The following is a 17,297-nucleotide window of genomic DNA, read 5'->3' as shown; positions in this document are numbered from 1 at the left end:
AGAATGTTTTTTTCTTCACTACATTTAATAATATAACTGGTCCCTTTTCTCAATATCTTGCATGTAGTGTATCGATGGAAAGTATCAATTTTTGTCAAGGCATGTTGGGCGGTATGACACTTGGAGCACTGTTTCCTCATGTTGATTGATGCACCGGTAACATCTGTTGTTATTGTGTGCAGTGTGGGTGAAGGAGTTTGGGTGTTATCAGTAGTGGTAGGTGTAGCAATTTTTTTGTGGATTGGTGTAATGGTGGATGTGCGTGTAGTGGTGATTGTAATGTTGTCATTGAAGATCCTGGTGGATAAATTAGTTAAGATATAAGACCTGCCAACATTTACCAGGTCTATTTGTGCATCCCACAATGAAAGTGAGATGATACCAGTTCCATCTGCCAAGCAGCAGGTCTTGACTTCACAGTCTTTGTCTCAGATGGTGACTGTACTGGTAGTAATGTCCATTGAATAGACTGACGCCTCCAGTTTGGTGATCTGTAATGAATAAAATGTTAATAATTGAAGTACATCATGTTCATTGATTATTAATAACAGTTTAAGTAAGAAAAAAAAGTTATTGGGACAATTTTATTATTATTTTATTTTATTTTATCTAAACATTCATATATTTATATAATAATTAATTGAGATAGTGGATGTGATGGTATTTGATGATGTGATAAATTGTGGTAATGAATATGCACAAAATTGTTATTGCAAGCATTTTAAAATACTTGACCTGAAAAATAGACCTGAAATAAGATCTCAAAATGAGCATATATTTTGTTTATATACACTGCATAAAGCATGTATACAATCCTCATAGAAGAAGTGTGGCAGAAGGAGGAATGTTGGTTATGATAGGCTTTTCTAATAGCAGGGCTGCTAACTGTTACTTATTTAGCTTGACTAGGGGTGGGCGGTATGAATAAAAGTCTGTTTCATGGTAACAATATATTTCACAATATAGTTATTTATATAATAATTGGATGAAGGGAGGCTAAATTAATCTACATTAAGTTACTATGGAGATTTACACTTTGCAGCTAGCCTGCTCCAGAGCAGGCTAACAACCAGGCTAAGATTAATGCTAGTGATTTATCAACTAGTTCCTCCCTAAATCCTATAGATATTAATGTTTTAGCTACTTTATGCTCCTGCATTCATCTAAGAATGCGTACTGCTATATTAGTTATTATTAAAAACTGCTGTTCATTTCACTGTCAGAGGTTTGATGAATATATTATTTGAGATTCAAAGCGTTTATTGGCATACACCTGCAGTGAGGAAAGCAGATTTTCCTGAGCAATTATAACTTTGCTGTCCACAATACATGCCAACACAATGCAAAAGAACTATACTATACAATATGAGAAATAGAAAGACTATGTATACACTGTTAGACCTTACCAGGTTTTTTACAGTAAAATACTGGCAACAGGCCAAATTCTGACACTATCATACCATTTTCCATTAAAACAGTTATATACCGTAGAAAACAAAACTGGCCTACAGGAATATACTGTGAATTAACAGCTCTCAAAGTCAACACTCAGATACTGTGTTCCTAATCACACACTATACCCTACATTAGTTCACTAATATAGTCCACTTGAATGAAAAGAAGTGAGTGAATTGAGACACTGATGAACACCTGATAAGCAGAATCACTGAAGGACAGAGAAACAAGAACTGAAAAAGAGAAACACAAGATCTACAACTGACTTCCAGACACACTGAGTGTGAAAACAGTTTACAAACCAGTTTAACATTATTTATTTCATACATGTACAAAAGTTCTTGTTGAGAATTAACAGAGATTTAATTAATAATAAAGTTTTTTTGTCACCATAATGGAGATCAGTATTTTATTTAGTAGGTCTCTTATCCCTGCACTTGTTACATTCATCTCTCTCTAACTGCTGTAAAAGTGAGTTGTAAAACACATTTGTTGTAGCTAGATAAAGTCAAGACATAATTGTTCTGGTGTTATTGGCTTATGCGATAATATCACAATTGTTCTGGATATGTCTGATTCTCAGATATTTCCTGTTTATACTCTGTGAATATATATCGGTATTTAATATGAAACTTACATTAAATTCTGATTATAAAATAAATTTGTGAATGTACAACATGAAGTCAATATGTTGGTTAATCATGTCTTCTGAATAATATTGTAATCATATAAAACATTAAAATAATATCCTGCTTAAGTCAGACACACACAGACATCAACAATTATTATATTCATCTCAACAACGGTAACATTCAAGAGTTTCATGCAGCAGTGCATGCTGGGTTCCAGGATTTTATAAAACTCTCAGCATGCACTGCTGCATGAATAAAAAAATATTGCCACCATTATTGAGATTAATGTGCTAAATTTTGATATCTTGGTTTTTCTACAAGACTGTAGCTCGGTTTTGGTTTATGTATGATATGTGAAAAAAATTAGTCATAATTTATTGCTGTGGTTTCACATTGGTGGTAATGTAACACTTTTGGTTGAGGATTAAACTCTGAATGAGTAAGAATGAATTCTTTAGTAAATGAACAGACATTGTGATGATTGTCATATTTTCACAAATCAAATCATTACTAAACTGTGTGTCTGCACAAGTGAGACTTGCTAAAACACAGCTCACAGCGTCAAAAGAAAGTCTCATGTTACAGCATCAGCAGACCAACTAAGGCAAACACTGATCTCTATAATGGTAACTTCAAACCAAACATTTTTAATTAAACATCTCAACAACATCTATAGATGTATGACAAAAATAAAGCCATACTGGTTAATAATAAGTCTAATAATGTGTAATGGCTGAAGTCAGTTGTAGTTCTTGTGTTTATCTATTTTCTGTTCTTGATGTTCCTCTTTCCTTCAGTGATTCTGCTTGTTAACAGCAGGTGTTCATGCTCAACAACAATCACTTACATATTCCCTTAACCTCCTAAGACCTGGTTGTCCACATACGTGGACATCACATTATTGGTTGTGTGTCCAGGGGTCAGAAAGTAAAAGTCCTGCCATAAGTTTATTCCACCCACAGCAAAAACTCCAGTGTTAAATGAACTTTACTGGGAGTTTCTTTGGATCCAGACTCAAGAGTGTTAAAGTTAATGAGATTTTTAAGTGAATAATTGAGTGATGATTGAGATATTGTTGAAGACACCTGATGATAACAAGCAGAATCACTGAAGGAGAACGTCACATTTTTAAAGTCACCATTATGGAGATCAGTGTTTGCTTTAGTTGGGCAGGTGACCTTTAATAAAGGTTTATGGTTTTAAAATCCAGTGTCACGGTGTGGGTTTTGTGTCTTGTTCCTCGTTCTTGTCTGTCATGTGATTCCCTGTTTGTCATGTGGTCCTGTCATGCGTCTTGTCATTTGTTAATTGTCAGGTCATTGTTCACAGGTGTTCCTTGTCTTGTAATTAGTCAGTGTATTTAAGCCCTCTTGTTTGCCCTGTGTCTTTGTCTAGTATATTTATTGTCTAGGTTACCTGTTGTTGTTCCTGTTTCAGTTTCTGCTTCATGCCTTTGTTTTGTATTTTGATTTAGTTTATGTAATTAAAGTTTGCATTTGGGTCTTACCAGCTTGCCTAGCCATTCGTTACAACCAGACCCATAAAAACAGCTAAGACTAAACTCACTTTCAATTTGTACAGAGGGAGCAGGTTTTCCAAATGTCTTCAAAGAAAATTTTTAAATTGCCCCAATTTTGAGAGAAGGACATAAACATTCTTTCCTTCCCAGGCTTCACTCACACCTGTAAAAAGAAAAACATAGAGAAGCATGGTCTTCCTCTGTACATTTTATGATATTGAATATGAAAGGCAAGAGAAAACAAATGTTGGTCTTACATAATTTAGTTTTTCACTTACGGTGAAACAGTGACATGACAACAAAAAAACAATTCAACAAAAAATTAAGATTGATCTTGTTTCACTACATACATTGGTCAATGTCAATTGTGGAGTCTGACAATGCTAGGGCTGGTGTGGAGGCTGTAGCAACAGGAGAGGGACTTGCCAGGGAGGAGCAGTCTAGGGAGTTTGCTAGGGAGAACTGTAGATGTGTTGGAAGGCTTTTGTTTACAAAGATTACAAACTGCTTTTTTAATCTTTGGGGAACTCTGGGTAGTTCACCAATATGGTGCTTTAAGTGATCAACGTTAATTTTGGGGAAAGTCACACCCATCGCATTTTCAAGATCGGCACTCTTGCCTTCCAAGCAAATGATTGTAAATGGCCCAAGGTAGGCAAGGCATGTTTATTTATATAGCACATTTCATACACAGTGGCAATTCAAAGTGCTTTACATGGAAGAAATTAAAATAATCAAAAGAAGTCAGAATAATTAAAACAGTTTAGAATAAAAAAATCATAATAATAAAAATAAAATACAGTGTCGAAAATAAAATGTATAGTACAGTCGGACGAACAGTGGCACAGTGCTCATTTAGTAAATGCAATCAATATAAATAAAAACAGTTAAGAGTAAAAATAAAATAAAATAAAGTATTACCCCTATCTGAGATGGAAGAGATTGAGCTGGTTTACGGTGCTACTGGGCCTCCAGCCCAGGGACTTCTTATATTCTCAGCAGTAACTTACTTCTTCACTCGCCTCATCGGAGTGAAGACTCTCCCGCTCTCCATCAAAATCTTTTCCAGTATACCCCTATCTGAGGTGGAAGAGATTGAGCTGGTTTACGGTTCAACTGGACCTCTAGCCCAGGGACGTAGAGTGTCGTACGTACTCTGCTGGGGTGGTGCTACACCAGTAATGCCCAGCGGGGCCCCCACAGAGCACTTTTCTCCCCTTAACGACGCTCTTAGCGACTTCTTATACTCTCAGCAGTATAAGTAACTTACTTCTTCACTCGCCTCATCGGAGTGAAGACTCCCGCTCTCCATCAAAATCTCTTCCAGTATACCCCTATATGAGATGGAAGAGATTGAGCTGGTTTACGGTGCAACTGGGCCTCCAGCCCAGGGACGTACTCTGCTGGAGTGGTGCTACACCAGTAATGCCCAGCGGGGCCCCCACAGAGCACGTTTCTGCTGCCATTACCCTTAATGACGCTCTCAGCGACTTCTTATACTCTCAGCAGTATAATAAGTAATTTACTTCTTCACTCGCCTCATTGGAGTGAAGACTCTCCCGCTCTCCATCAAAATCTCTTCCAGTCAGAGCAGTATTAAAGCAGTTAAAGCAGTACAGTAAAAAAAGGTAGTTGGATTCAAGTTTGTCCCCTTTACGTTGTTCGGCTCTGATGTTTCTCCTCCACACATTGTCCCCAACTTTGAAAGTTGTAAAGGGTTGCTTCAGTCTTTTTTTACAGTTCCATGGCTTTTTCTAATGTTCCCCTTTACGTCCATTAATTTTACTTAAATTAAGAGTGGACTCTGTAACCTCCTCAATGGACACCGTGTCCTCCACAGTCTTGTCAGTCTGAAAAGAAAGTTCTCATCTTGGTTAGTATATTGAAACATGTAACTGATCGTTAACATCTGTTTCAAATGTAAAAAAAAAGATCTAGTTACCCTGTAGTGCTCTGCTATATGAGAGGGATAACATGCCTCTCTCCCAAACATTAAAAAAATGGCGAGTATTTGGTTGTCATTTTAACTTTTTTTCGTAAACCAAACATGATTGTGTCCAGGTGCCTGTCCCAGTCTTTTGGCTGGTATTTCACCAGTTTGCAGAGAGCTCTGTATATCAATAAGTATATTATTATATATAACAACCTTTCAATTTTAAAACATTTAACACTTACACCATGCTCTTTGATTTCATACATTTCAAATGCGTTCTATTATAAATGCATAAATCTAAAACATTATAAATTCATTGACTTAGAATAAGTCTTATATATGCCATTCCATATTGGAACTAAGCTGACCTCCAATGTGCTTCCTGGAAATCAAACACATTACCTTAATACCATTCTTCATCCGCTAAACTACAGCAGTGTACACAGCTGACTTATGCAGCAGCCAAACAAGGGCAACAACCCCATTGGCAACTTTTAATTAAAATCCGAATACAATATTTAAAACCCACCCCTGGATCGTTCCATTCATTCTTTCCACGAGTCCATTGGTCTGGGTGTGGTACGGGGCGCAGAGGGACCTTTCAATGTTCAGCACCTTGCAGACATATGCATTGAGCTGCAATTATAAAATAAAGATGTTGAAAGGGATGAGGAATAAACTTAATGAGATCAGAGTATTTAGGTAAATGTTTGCATGTAAACTAACCTCATTGACAAACACTTTTCCTTGATTCGTGAGTACTCTTTGAGGGGCCTCAAACTGATACACAAATTTTAGTTAACATTCTTTTACTTCTTACACTGTTTTTGTTTTCTGTGGGTATGCCTGGGGGCACTTTGTAAGGTAGTCGATTATAACGCAGATGTACTGGTTTCCATTACTCGTAACTGCGAGCTTGCCTATATTTAAATATTGTCTCAAATTTCAATATTAAATTTTCTGTTTAATCTGCATGTACATATATAGAGCTTATTTCTGTAGCTTCTTTATGCTGTATTGTTCATAATTAGTTATTTAGGGTTGTGGTAGAAGAAAAAAAAGCATACCGCAATATATACCCAGTCTCCTTTTTTATTGAGGATCTGCTGCTCTGAAATGGTCCACACTGCTTCACCTTGCCAAAGCATAGAACATTTAAATAGTAAATAAATAAATAAAATAGAATAGAATACAAATAACGCTCTACATATGAATCCACTTACACTGGACATCAGTAAATACATGATAGTCCACAGTTCACTGTGTACCTCAAGGTCCTCAGGAACAATACTGCTGTCATCAAAAGCTGATTCCCCACTGCTGGTCAACAAAGTCTGGATGTTGTTGAAGCGTTTCTCAGCATTTTCAGAGCTGCATGGGCTTGAGAAGATGACAGTGCAACTAAGGAGCATTTCATCAAACTCAACAATGGAACTTGCTGTGGTCAAAAGTCAAAAAATATGCATGGCCAGCTTGCAGTTCTTGGGTGCACTGAGAGAGAAATAAAAAAAAAAACATTGTCCACTCATAATGAATAATTCGTTACCATCAATTTGATTATCTGTTTGATTATTCGATTATCAAATAATCAAACAGTCTATGGTTTAAACAGAGATGGACAATAGGAAGACTGAAGTCTACTTCCTAGTGGTGCCTTTCCCTGTCAATATTTGAAAATAACTTTGGAGCAAAGCATTGAGGTTAGTTTGGCAGAAGACGAGTGAGATTGCTTGCATGAGGACCATGGATCCATCACATATTATAATGAGTAGACTGATGTTTTTGTGTCCATATTGCTTGGCATGATCTGTCTGGGAAGCACTAAGAAAATACATTATAGATGAGGTGGTCACAGGACACATACTTTTTAGAAAAGCTACTGGAAAAGGAGAGGAACCCTTATTTGGATTTCGGACCACCAGCTCGTAAACGTAAAAAGGACTGTGCTGTGTTTACTTTTCTTCACAATGCTTCCTGTTGCATCAAGATATACTATGTCTTCTTTGCATATTTGGTGGAATATGTCAATGCTTTTCTTCGACCAAAGCATCAAACCCTTTAAGGTTTCTGCATAACCTCATCTGGCTCATCTCTTTTTTCTTCTACCATCATCTGAAGACTGAGTGTTTCATTTTTATGTTTCCTGCCCTTCATTCTTTGTCTCCATGCCGGAAATGGATTTCATAACACCTGGCGATGTTGCCTCATCTCGACACCCAGACTCTTCCACAGATTATTTAAGATTTTCCATTTTCTTAAGATAGAGTGCCCTTGGTAGTGTTGTTTGCAATTGCTGATTTATTTCCTTTTGGTCATCGGCGCATACCGGTCACCTTTGCAGCTCTGTTTTACTGTGAACTACCATGTCACTATTGAAAGACACCTGTGCTTTAAGCGTGTTCTCACTATGCACAACAACATCAACTTTTACTGGGCAATCAGTGAACAGGCAACAGCCAGAGCATTTAAAAGCAAGTGTGTTCCTGGTTGATCCTTGTATTTTAACCCTGTGGCCTGTAAAAGCAAAACTGAAATGTGGTTGGATTGTGCGAATGCCTGTAGAGATAATGTTAGTCCACAGCAGTCCCTTGAAGTGATCCTTTTTTTTGTTTGTTTTTTTCTTAGTTTTTTTTTTCCAGGCAGTTAGAGGAATAAATAAGAAGGTGGTGCAGGAACACTCTCTGTAAAGAATTCATCTTCTTTCATGACTTCATCGTCAGTATCACTCCAACTGTCACTGTCTTCCCAAACAAGAAAACTGACATTGAATCAACGTGGAAACGACGTCTCTCATGACATTGAAACAACGTTGATTTTGCTCATCGAATTAACGTTGAACCAACGTCAGACGCGGCATTCATCAAAGCTAAATGAAAATCGAAAATTGGTTTGCTTTCATAACGTTGAAACAACGCGTTGATTTCAAGTTGATTTTCCGTTAGTTTTGAAAGAATGACGCGTCTGACGTTGGTTCAACGTTAATTCGATGAGCAAAACTATGTCAGATCAACGTTGTTTCAATGTCATATTTCCACGTTGATTCAATGTCAGTTTGCTATCTGGGTTCCACCTTGGGATATTTGTTTTGGATCTACAAGAGAATAAACGTAGCAACAATTCAACTGGATTGTTAAGTTTATGCAACAATAACACTAACTAATATATTTCATAATAAATTTTTACCTAACATTTTTCTTGTCTTCAAATCACGTTCTTCTTCTTCTGAGGTAAATCCAATGTAAGCTCACTGTGTGTCTTCTAAACTCGACGAAAAGCAGAGGACTGATGAAATTTGTTGATTTGTTTTTTAGGTAATGAGCGCATTTGCGTTACTTCGTGGAGATTTGCATATCAATCTCTTTTGCGCTTGGGCGTGGTCAAATTAAATGAGCAAGCGTTTGAGAAACTTGACATCTTGTTGGTTTTATACAAATTACTTAAAGGGACAATGTGTAGGAATCTCTCCCATCTAACGGTGAAAATGTAATTTGCATTCAAACGAATTGTGCTCTCCAGTGCCTTGCTTTTAGGGGTGTCCATGGTTAACCGGTTAACCGATTAACCGTTTAAAATTGGATAACCGAGTGAAACCTTTTTGCTCGGTTAAGTGGCGTCAATTCATATTTGCACAAAACTTTTGCGTTTTTATTTTCTGATTGTCGATAAAAAAATATTGTGAAATGGCAGCGTTTCTATTAACGGTGTTATGCGACTAAAACATTTTTTTTCGCGATAAGCCATTCCAAAAATAATGGCAACGGACGTTGGTAGTCTATCACAGCCACCGCACTAAACATTATTATTTATAAAAGGAGACGTGGTGTGTCATCCAAGCATTAATGACAGGGACAGTCACAGAGTTTCTGTGTGTTTCTCCCTCATTTCTGCTCCGCGGTCTTGATTGTGGCATTTCTTTGAGGTTTTGTCTAGGCTATTCCTTGTATCCTTTATGAATTTTAAAAAAGAACTCTGCCTCGTATATGTCCAAACGGTCAGTGTAGCCTACTTTTGTGTTCATTCGTTTCCCCTTATTTAATCCGTAGGCCTAATTGCAAAACGAAAAATGAACGGTTGTTGTATTTTGTAAAACGCAGAGTTGAACACCAAAATGTTAATTTGAACTGTAGGACTACGTCAAATGCTGCGCAAAAATATATAGGCTATATATCGACGAATTTTCAGATATTTGTTTGATTTTTTTGCCCCTTTAAACATTTAAAATATTTGACAAATGAATATGGAAAAAAAAAAGATTTTACTGGTTTTCTGAGGCCAGATTAGAACCTGGAAATGATTTTCCCCGCAGTGCTGAATGAGAAGAGCCGTAACCACAGCCTACAGAAAGGGGATGTAGATGATTTATAAGATATAATAAATGTGTCTGATAATAAAATAATATAAAATAACGAGGCATTAATTGTTTATTAATAAACTATTGTTTTCTAAATCAGTTTCTGCTAAAAACAAATCTCCATCCCCGGATGCACCTTTAGAGAGAAATAGCCTACATAATTAGCTGACTACATAATTACAGTCAGAAGATATTGGCTTTCGATTCGAATTTTTTCGTTTTAAATTGGACATTTAAAGCTTTAGTCTACAAAAGCTTTAAATGTCCAATTTAAAACGAACAAATTCGAATGCTGTTGCTGTTTCAGTTCTCGCGCTTCAGTTCACGGAGATCATGAAGCGCGCCTTCTGTTAAAGCACAACGTTTTCTAGTTATTGTGAGTTTACGCAAATAAATGTATTTGCGAATAATGTATTATTATTTTCTGTATGACCAGAAATGAAAGAGTATTTTAAGTTGTTTCCACTGAAAGAACTGCAATGAAACTGCAAGTGTTCACATGGGCGTCTCGCAGCCTCCACAAAGCACACACACTGGATATGCGTCAAAATATTGTGTTTATTTGTGCTTTGTTCCTTTTTTGGATAAAAGCGTCTTCTACATATGCAGCCTAATAAAATGTTACAATAATGATGATTATTATTATTATTTGCGGATACGGAGTTTTTGCGAAATGGACGTGTTGCCATGTGCGTATTTTCAATGGGCAATTTCAGTTTGAAGGGTGATGGAAACGTGCCTACTTTAACTTCTCTGAACTTACCACTGCGTTTTATTTCTATAAATTAATTTAGTTTCAAATGGGGTCCAACCAGTCATTAAAGGTGTTAAAAATTAACTCTGTATCTCAAGGTTGCGGCGCGCACATGGTTAACCGAGTATTAACCGATAAGGGCCTCGGTTAACGGTTAATGAAAAACTTGAAAACGTGCAGCCCTACTTGCTTTGCATAGACAGTAGCCATTATGTACCAAAAAGCTATGACAGGATGTCTTCTAGTAGCTCTTTGTCGAGTTTTCCTTCAGGTGAACAGGTTTGTTATTTCAAACAAACAGCAACTTAACTCAACGAACAAACGAATGTTACAATATGAATTGCTCTTGCCTCGAGTACATTATTGCTTTTATAAAACGGTTACTGCTCAATAAAAAATATTAAAGTAATAAAATGTATTAATGCAACTGTAACGGTTACCAGTTGGAGTGCCCTTTTGAGCCACCAAAGGGCACTCCAGATAAGACTATTATCACTCACTAACTACATTTCCCAGAACTCACTGCCCGGACTCATCATCACTGATCACATTCACCTGTTAGTCCCTGTTATCCTGTTAGTCTGTCTATATATACCTTGTGTTCACATTCACTGTTTGCAAAGTCTTGTTGTACTGTGTCTGCATTTCTGAGCATTTTCCGTGTTTGTTTTCTGTTTTTTTGATTTTGGATTGTTCTTGGATTTTGATTATTGCTGTCTGCCCTGACCTCTGCCTGTTTTTTGGATTCCCACTGTGTGTCCTACATTGCCCTGTCTGCTGATTCTCGACCCTGCCTGTACGACTAATCTTAATAAAGCTGCATGTGGATCTTCATCTCCAAGTCTCGGAGCAGTTCATTACAGCAACTGTCATGAAGTAAAATCACTAAAAGCCTTCCTTCCGCTAGAAAAAAAGTCCCTGAGCGTGAACAGCAACAACGTTCCAATGTGTAATATGAATGAAAGCATAGGCGCTGATACCGTGGGTGCTCTGGGGCTTGAGCACTCACGGAAAATACCAAGCACCCATGTGTGCCAGACTGCTACATTCATTTGTTATGTCGATGTCAGTCGCCTGCTCCATATCCTATCCACCAATCACAGCGTTTCTCAGATGAAACGCCTCTGATCGTGGTTACTTGTCAGTTAAACTTTTGATCTCCAATCCTGTCTGTATTTGTGAGAAGTGGCGCTGTCCTGAGTTGTAAGATAGCCTACTTTATGGCTTTATTATCAGTGATGCCGGTAACTTGGTATCGCATTACTCTAATCTGAACAATTTTTTCAGTAACAAGTAATCTAACGCATTACTATTTCCAAACCAGTAATCAGACTAAAGTTACTTATCCAAGTTACTGTGGGTTACTATTTTTTGTCATTTTCTTTAGTAGAAATGATGGCTGACATACGATTTGAAACAGAAATGTGCGTGAGAAGGCAAAATCACGACACAGCCCTTTCAACTCCCAGAGTTATCCTTCCCGTCTAGATCCAATGCTACCATATCTTTAAATTACAATTATTATTATTTAGAGTTAACATTAAAAAATACGTAGACCTAAACCACAAAACTAGTTGAGGATAAATTCTTTAAAAACGGGCAATTCCAGTGTGGACATGACATTTGAGGTAAAAAAAACTTGAAATGTAAATTCTCAGAAAATGCATTTAATACCATTATATTGAATTGTCTGTTTATCCATACTCCCTTTATACATTAGAAAAATATCAGTTGAAGAGGCAAGGGAGTTCTGGGTCCTTTAACTGTTAACCCCTAACACAGTCTACACACGCATTTTAATATGAGGCATCCGTTACGGACGTGACAAAAAAAAAAAAAACTTTCACTTTTAGGTGGCAAATGTACAAAAAGTAATACTACCCACCGAATGAAGAAGGGTTGTCTCTCCACAGATCATACAATATTAATTTTGTCTTATTTTTCATGTATGCTCAGTTGAATGATAATTTGGAAAAGTTCAAAAAAAAGTCCTTGTTTATTCGTATTATTTTTTGAGATACATTTAAATTTGTTTTGTTCTGTGAGTTAAAGGTAGTCGTCATTTGAAGGTAAGTGCATTTTTGTTAGGGTACAGATGAAACCTCATTCATTTTCCCCTAGTAAGTATTAGCAACGCTTTGCGTTGATTTGTTATTTTGCGTTGATTTGTTAATTTGTTATTTTTTATTTTTGTGCAGGCTTTTGGGTGAAGCACACCGCCGTGGCTACGGATTGGGCTGTACTGCTCCGTTCAGAACCATCGGTATCTGGTGTTTAATGCCGCTTTGCTCTTGAAAGCTCCATGAAGATTAGGCATAGTGCAGTTTAGTGGGCTGATAGGCAGGGTAGTTGGGGAGACAGTGAATGAGTGTTATATTTGTGCCTTACTGGAATTGTAAATGCTCTTACTTTAAGTTGAGAATGTAGGCTAAATCTACAAGTTTAAGGGTTAAAATGACATCCGTTGAAGAATTTGTTAAAGCTCCTTCGGAGGACGTGTTAAATTTGTTTGTGAAGCAACAATTGTGAGAACTGGTAGAGCATTTTAAAATTGGTGACGTGGATAAAAAGATAAAGAAGAACGAACTCCGTTCTATTGTGAGAGATTGTTTAATCGAAAATAATCTTCTGATTGTTCCTGCAAAGAAAAAACATGACATTGAAAAATAAATTCCGTTAGATATTTTTTCAGGGTTGTCTTTTGAACAGAAAAAGAGATTTTGCAAATGCAACAGACTCAAGATAGAGATTTGGTCATGGAAACTAAACGGTATGAGTTGGAGATTGAAAAATTAAGAAGAGATAATTTAGTCAAACAACGCGAAATTGAATTTGCACAGAAAAAAAATAGAGCTTGAATATTAACATCAGAGGGTGGTGAAAGGTTGCATTTGTCTGGCAGTTTTGACTTTGCTGGTCATTTAAGACTGCTCCCTAAATTCAACGAACATGACCCTGATGTTTTTTTCTCTCTATTTGAGACTGTAGCGGAAGAAGGAAAATGGCCAAGTGCAGTCCGAGTTATTATGCTTCAAACTGTCATCTACAGGGACTTCCGGTGATGCCATGAGCGAAGAAGCAGTCTGATTTTACTACTCTGGGGAAAGGCCCTGAAAACTAGACGAAATCCTACTATATAACCTAAATTTCATTATAAAGTACTGTCAAACAAAATCGATTATGTCTACACTCAAAAAAGAAGCTGACAAGAAGAGTAAATCTACAAAAAAAGAAGAAATACGTCAACATGCTGAAGTGGACATGGACGTGAACGAAGATAAAATGGCGAAGGTCCTCGTGGAGTTACAACACTTGAGACAGGAACACACCGACGCTTCTAACAACACTAAAGCTACGCTGTCTAGGGTGGAAACATCCCTGAAAGATGTACTCGAGAGAACGGCTAATCTTGAGCAACAAATTGGCAACACCAACAAGAGAATGAGCGACGCGGAAGACCAACTAATCCGTCATGACCGTGTGATGCGCTATTTGCTAGGAAGAGAAGCCGAACTTTCAGCTAAGTGTGAGTACCTTGAGTCAAGAGCGAGGCGTAACAACCTGCGCATTAATGGGATACAAGAGGGAGAGGAGAAAAACGACATGATTTCCTTTATAACTGACATGATACGGACCTCACTCAAACTACCGGAGGACATGGATCAAGGTGTGGAGAGGGCACACCGCTCACTGACCCTGAAGCCTAAAGACTCAGCACCACCGCAGTCGATAATTGTCAGATTCTCTAGCTACCAAGTCAAAGAACAAATAATACGAATGGCATGGAAAAGCCGTGATGTCACCTATCGGGCCAGAGGGTGTATTTTGATCAGGATTACACGGCCGACACACAGAAGAAGCGTAAACAGGTTCGCGAAGTTATTAAGCAACTCAAAAACAGAAGAATGTGACAGCTGTGTTGCCCTTTCCTGCACAGCTGAAGATTTATTTGGACACAGGAGTGAAGACTTTCCCTACTCTTTCGAGAGCGGAAGCGAATCTGCGCGAGTTGGGAATACACGTGGGAATACACGTACATGGACGAGCGTGAGAACTGCCGAGATGAGATTTTGCGCAAAGCCTGGACTACAGCATCTGAAGAAGTGGCAGAGGGAACACTGAGCGTCGCCGACATGCGGGCATTCATGTAAAGAGACAAAGTGTAGTGGAGAAGTAGGCATTCATAACCGGACTTTGCAAACAGAAGGGACAAGCAATGTGAGAGTAGGCTAGTAGGTATGTAAGTTACAATCTTAGTATGGAAAAGGTCTTTCCCCTGCTGTGGGAGAGGGTAAGTCGATTTTTTTTATTTATTTTTTTGTTCTGCTGTATTTGTTTTATTATGCTTTTTGCGAAGGCAACCCTGGGAGAAGACTTTTGCTACGACACGGAGTGTGTTAAGCGGAGGGCTTTCGTCACGCCCCTCTGTCTCCATAGTGACCGTCTTTAAGGTCGTCGGTTTATTCTATTTACTGTTTGGAAGTCTGTTCAATGTTCTGTTCACTTCTTTTTTACTATTGGTAAGTATTAATACTCTTAAAGGGGGGGTTGACTGCGATTTCACTTTTTCATTTTAAATAGTGTGTAATGTTGCTGTTGGTGCATGAACAGTATCTGCATTTAGATAAGTTGATAATCTGATAATCATTTAGATAATCTGGATTTAGATAAATTGCAGCGCTGAAAGTTCAATGTAAGCAGAGATATCGAATCAGGAAGTATAATTGCCTACAAAAACGACTCGATTGGGACTACAGCTGGGTTATGGTACGTCACTAACCCACACATTTGCATCAACCCCTCCGGAATATGCAGAAAAGGACATGCGCATATTTCAGCAGCTCCAGCTCGTCGAGTGAGTTGTTCATCCAGCTCTCAGGTCTTCTGTATTCCAACTTCCCACAGACGCTGTACTTCGTCAACAATGGATACAATTTATGTTTGATTATGTTCCTGAAAGTGACGATCGTAATCTAGCTCTCTGTGCTGCGCATTTTACGAAAGACAGCTTCCAGAATCTCCACGAGTTCAACACCGGATTTAACAAGAAACTGTTACTAAAACGTGAAGCAGTTTCAACTTTAAAACCAGAGGCAGCAGTTGTTGGGCCACAACCTGTAAGTAGGCTAAGACTTAATCATTTTAAATGTATTTGCATGTATAATTCCAGACGTAGCCTTGTGTTTTATTTTTTTCAAATGCCAGCGCTGGCTTTATAGCCACTATAGGCTACTAGTAATGCTATTGTGTCTACGACAAACGCGTACAAACATTATGGACCTGATTTTTGTATAAGTACTAATGTTTTAAACGTATTTTTCATGTATATATGCTTTATGACGTTATTTTCGTTTTGATCAAGACCGTAAACTTGCCAACGCTGTTTGTGTTTAACATTAGTAGCCAGTCAGTTGCTATTGTTGCCAGTCAGATGCTATTGTGTAAAACAAACGTGCATAAAGTTAAAAAATGTAGCAAATTATCATTCAGAAACGTTTAGTAAGAGCCGTGTGTGGTGAGGTTCTGTGCGCGGCTTTCTCGGTCTGATTCTGCCTCAAACTGAACTGCAGTGCGACACATATTTACATCTTGACCGGAGCTCACGTTTCGCCCGTGAAGGGAATGGGCGTTAACCTTCCGGACAACGTGAGCGACAGTTTAGACAGGTTCTATGGTTCAGTGGTCTGTAGAGCAGTGGCTAGTTTGGCCTGGGGAATAAGGCGGCAGGCCTTAGAGAATCGATCTACTACCGTGAGTATGGTGGTATGGCCATCCGAGAGTTGAAGATCATTGAGGAAATAAAAGGCAATATGGGACCATGGCCGCTGAGGAATAGGAAGAGGTGGTAGCAGTCCACCCGGTGGTTGTCGTGACGAATTTTGGGTGTTACAGACTCTGCATAGCCAGATGAAATTGACGGTATCCTGGTTTAATGATGGCCACCAGAACCGGTTCTGCAGCAGCTGAGTGGTGGCCGTGATTCCCGGATGACCTGAGCTGGGATGAGAATGGACCTGTTCCAGAACCTGGTTCCGTAGGGTCTCTGGCATGAAGAGTTTGTTAGGTGGGCAAGCTGAAGGGATTTCAGATTGGGCATTGGTTTGCTCAATCTCTGTCTCGATGTCCCACTGGACGGGAGCGATGATGAGGTCAGGAGATAGGATGGATCTTGCATCTTCTGGTGTCGTGAAAACAGAAAGTGACAGAAAAGTTGAACCGGTTGAAGAATAATGACCACCGTGCCTGTCTGGGGTTAAGTCTCCTGGCGGTGCGCATGTACTCAAGGTTCTTGTGGTCTGTTAGAACAGTAAAAGAGTGCCGAGCTCCTTCCAGCCAATGCTTCCACGAAGGCCGCCCTCATAGCGTGTCTGAAGTTTCTGGTCTCCCACATCATAGTTTCTCTCAGCGGCATTGAGTTTTCGAGAGTAAAAAGCACAAGGGCGAGACTTTGGAGGAGTTCCCCGTCGTTGGGAAAGAATCGCACTGACTCCAGCATTGGAGGCGTCGACCTCGACCAGAAAGGGAACCTCGGGATCCGGATGGGACAGGATGGGTGCAGAGGTGAAACGCTGCTTAAGGAGGTTAAAAGCTTGAATTGCTTGTTCATTCCAATTAGGTGGTGTGTCCCTTTTTAACCAAGGATGTGAGGGGAG

Source organism: Pimephales promelas, chromosome 9 (assembly GCF_988280905.1).
Source record: "Pimephales promelas chromosome 9, fPimPro1.hap1.1, whole genome shotgun sequence".
NCBI classification, from domain to species: domain Eukaryota; kingdom Metazoa; phylum Chordata; class Actinopteri; order Cypriniformes; family Leuciscidae; genus Pimephales; species Pimephales promelas.
The sequence above is the reverse complement of the archived record's forward strand: the minus strand, read 5'-3'. Positions refer to the sequence as shown.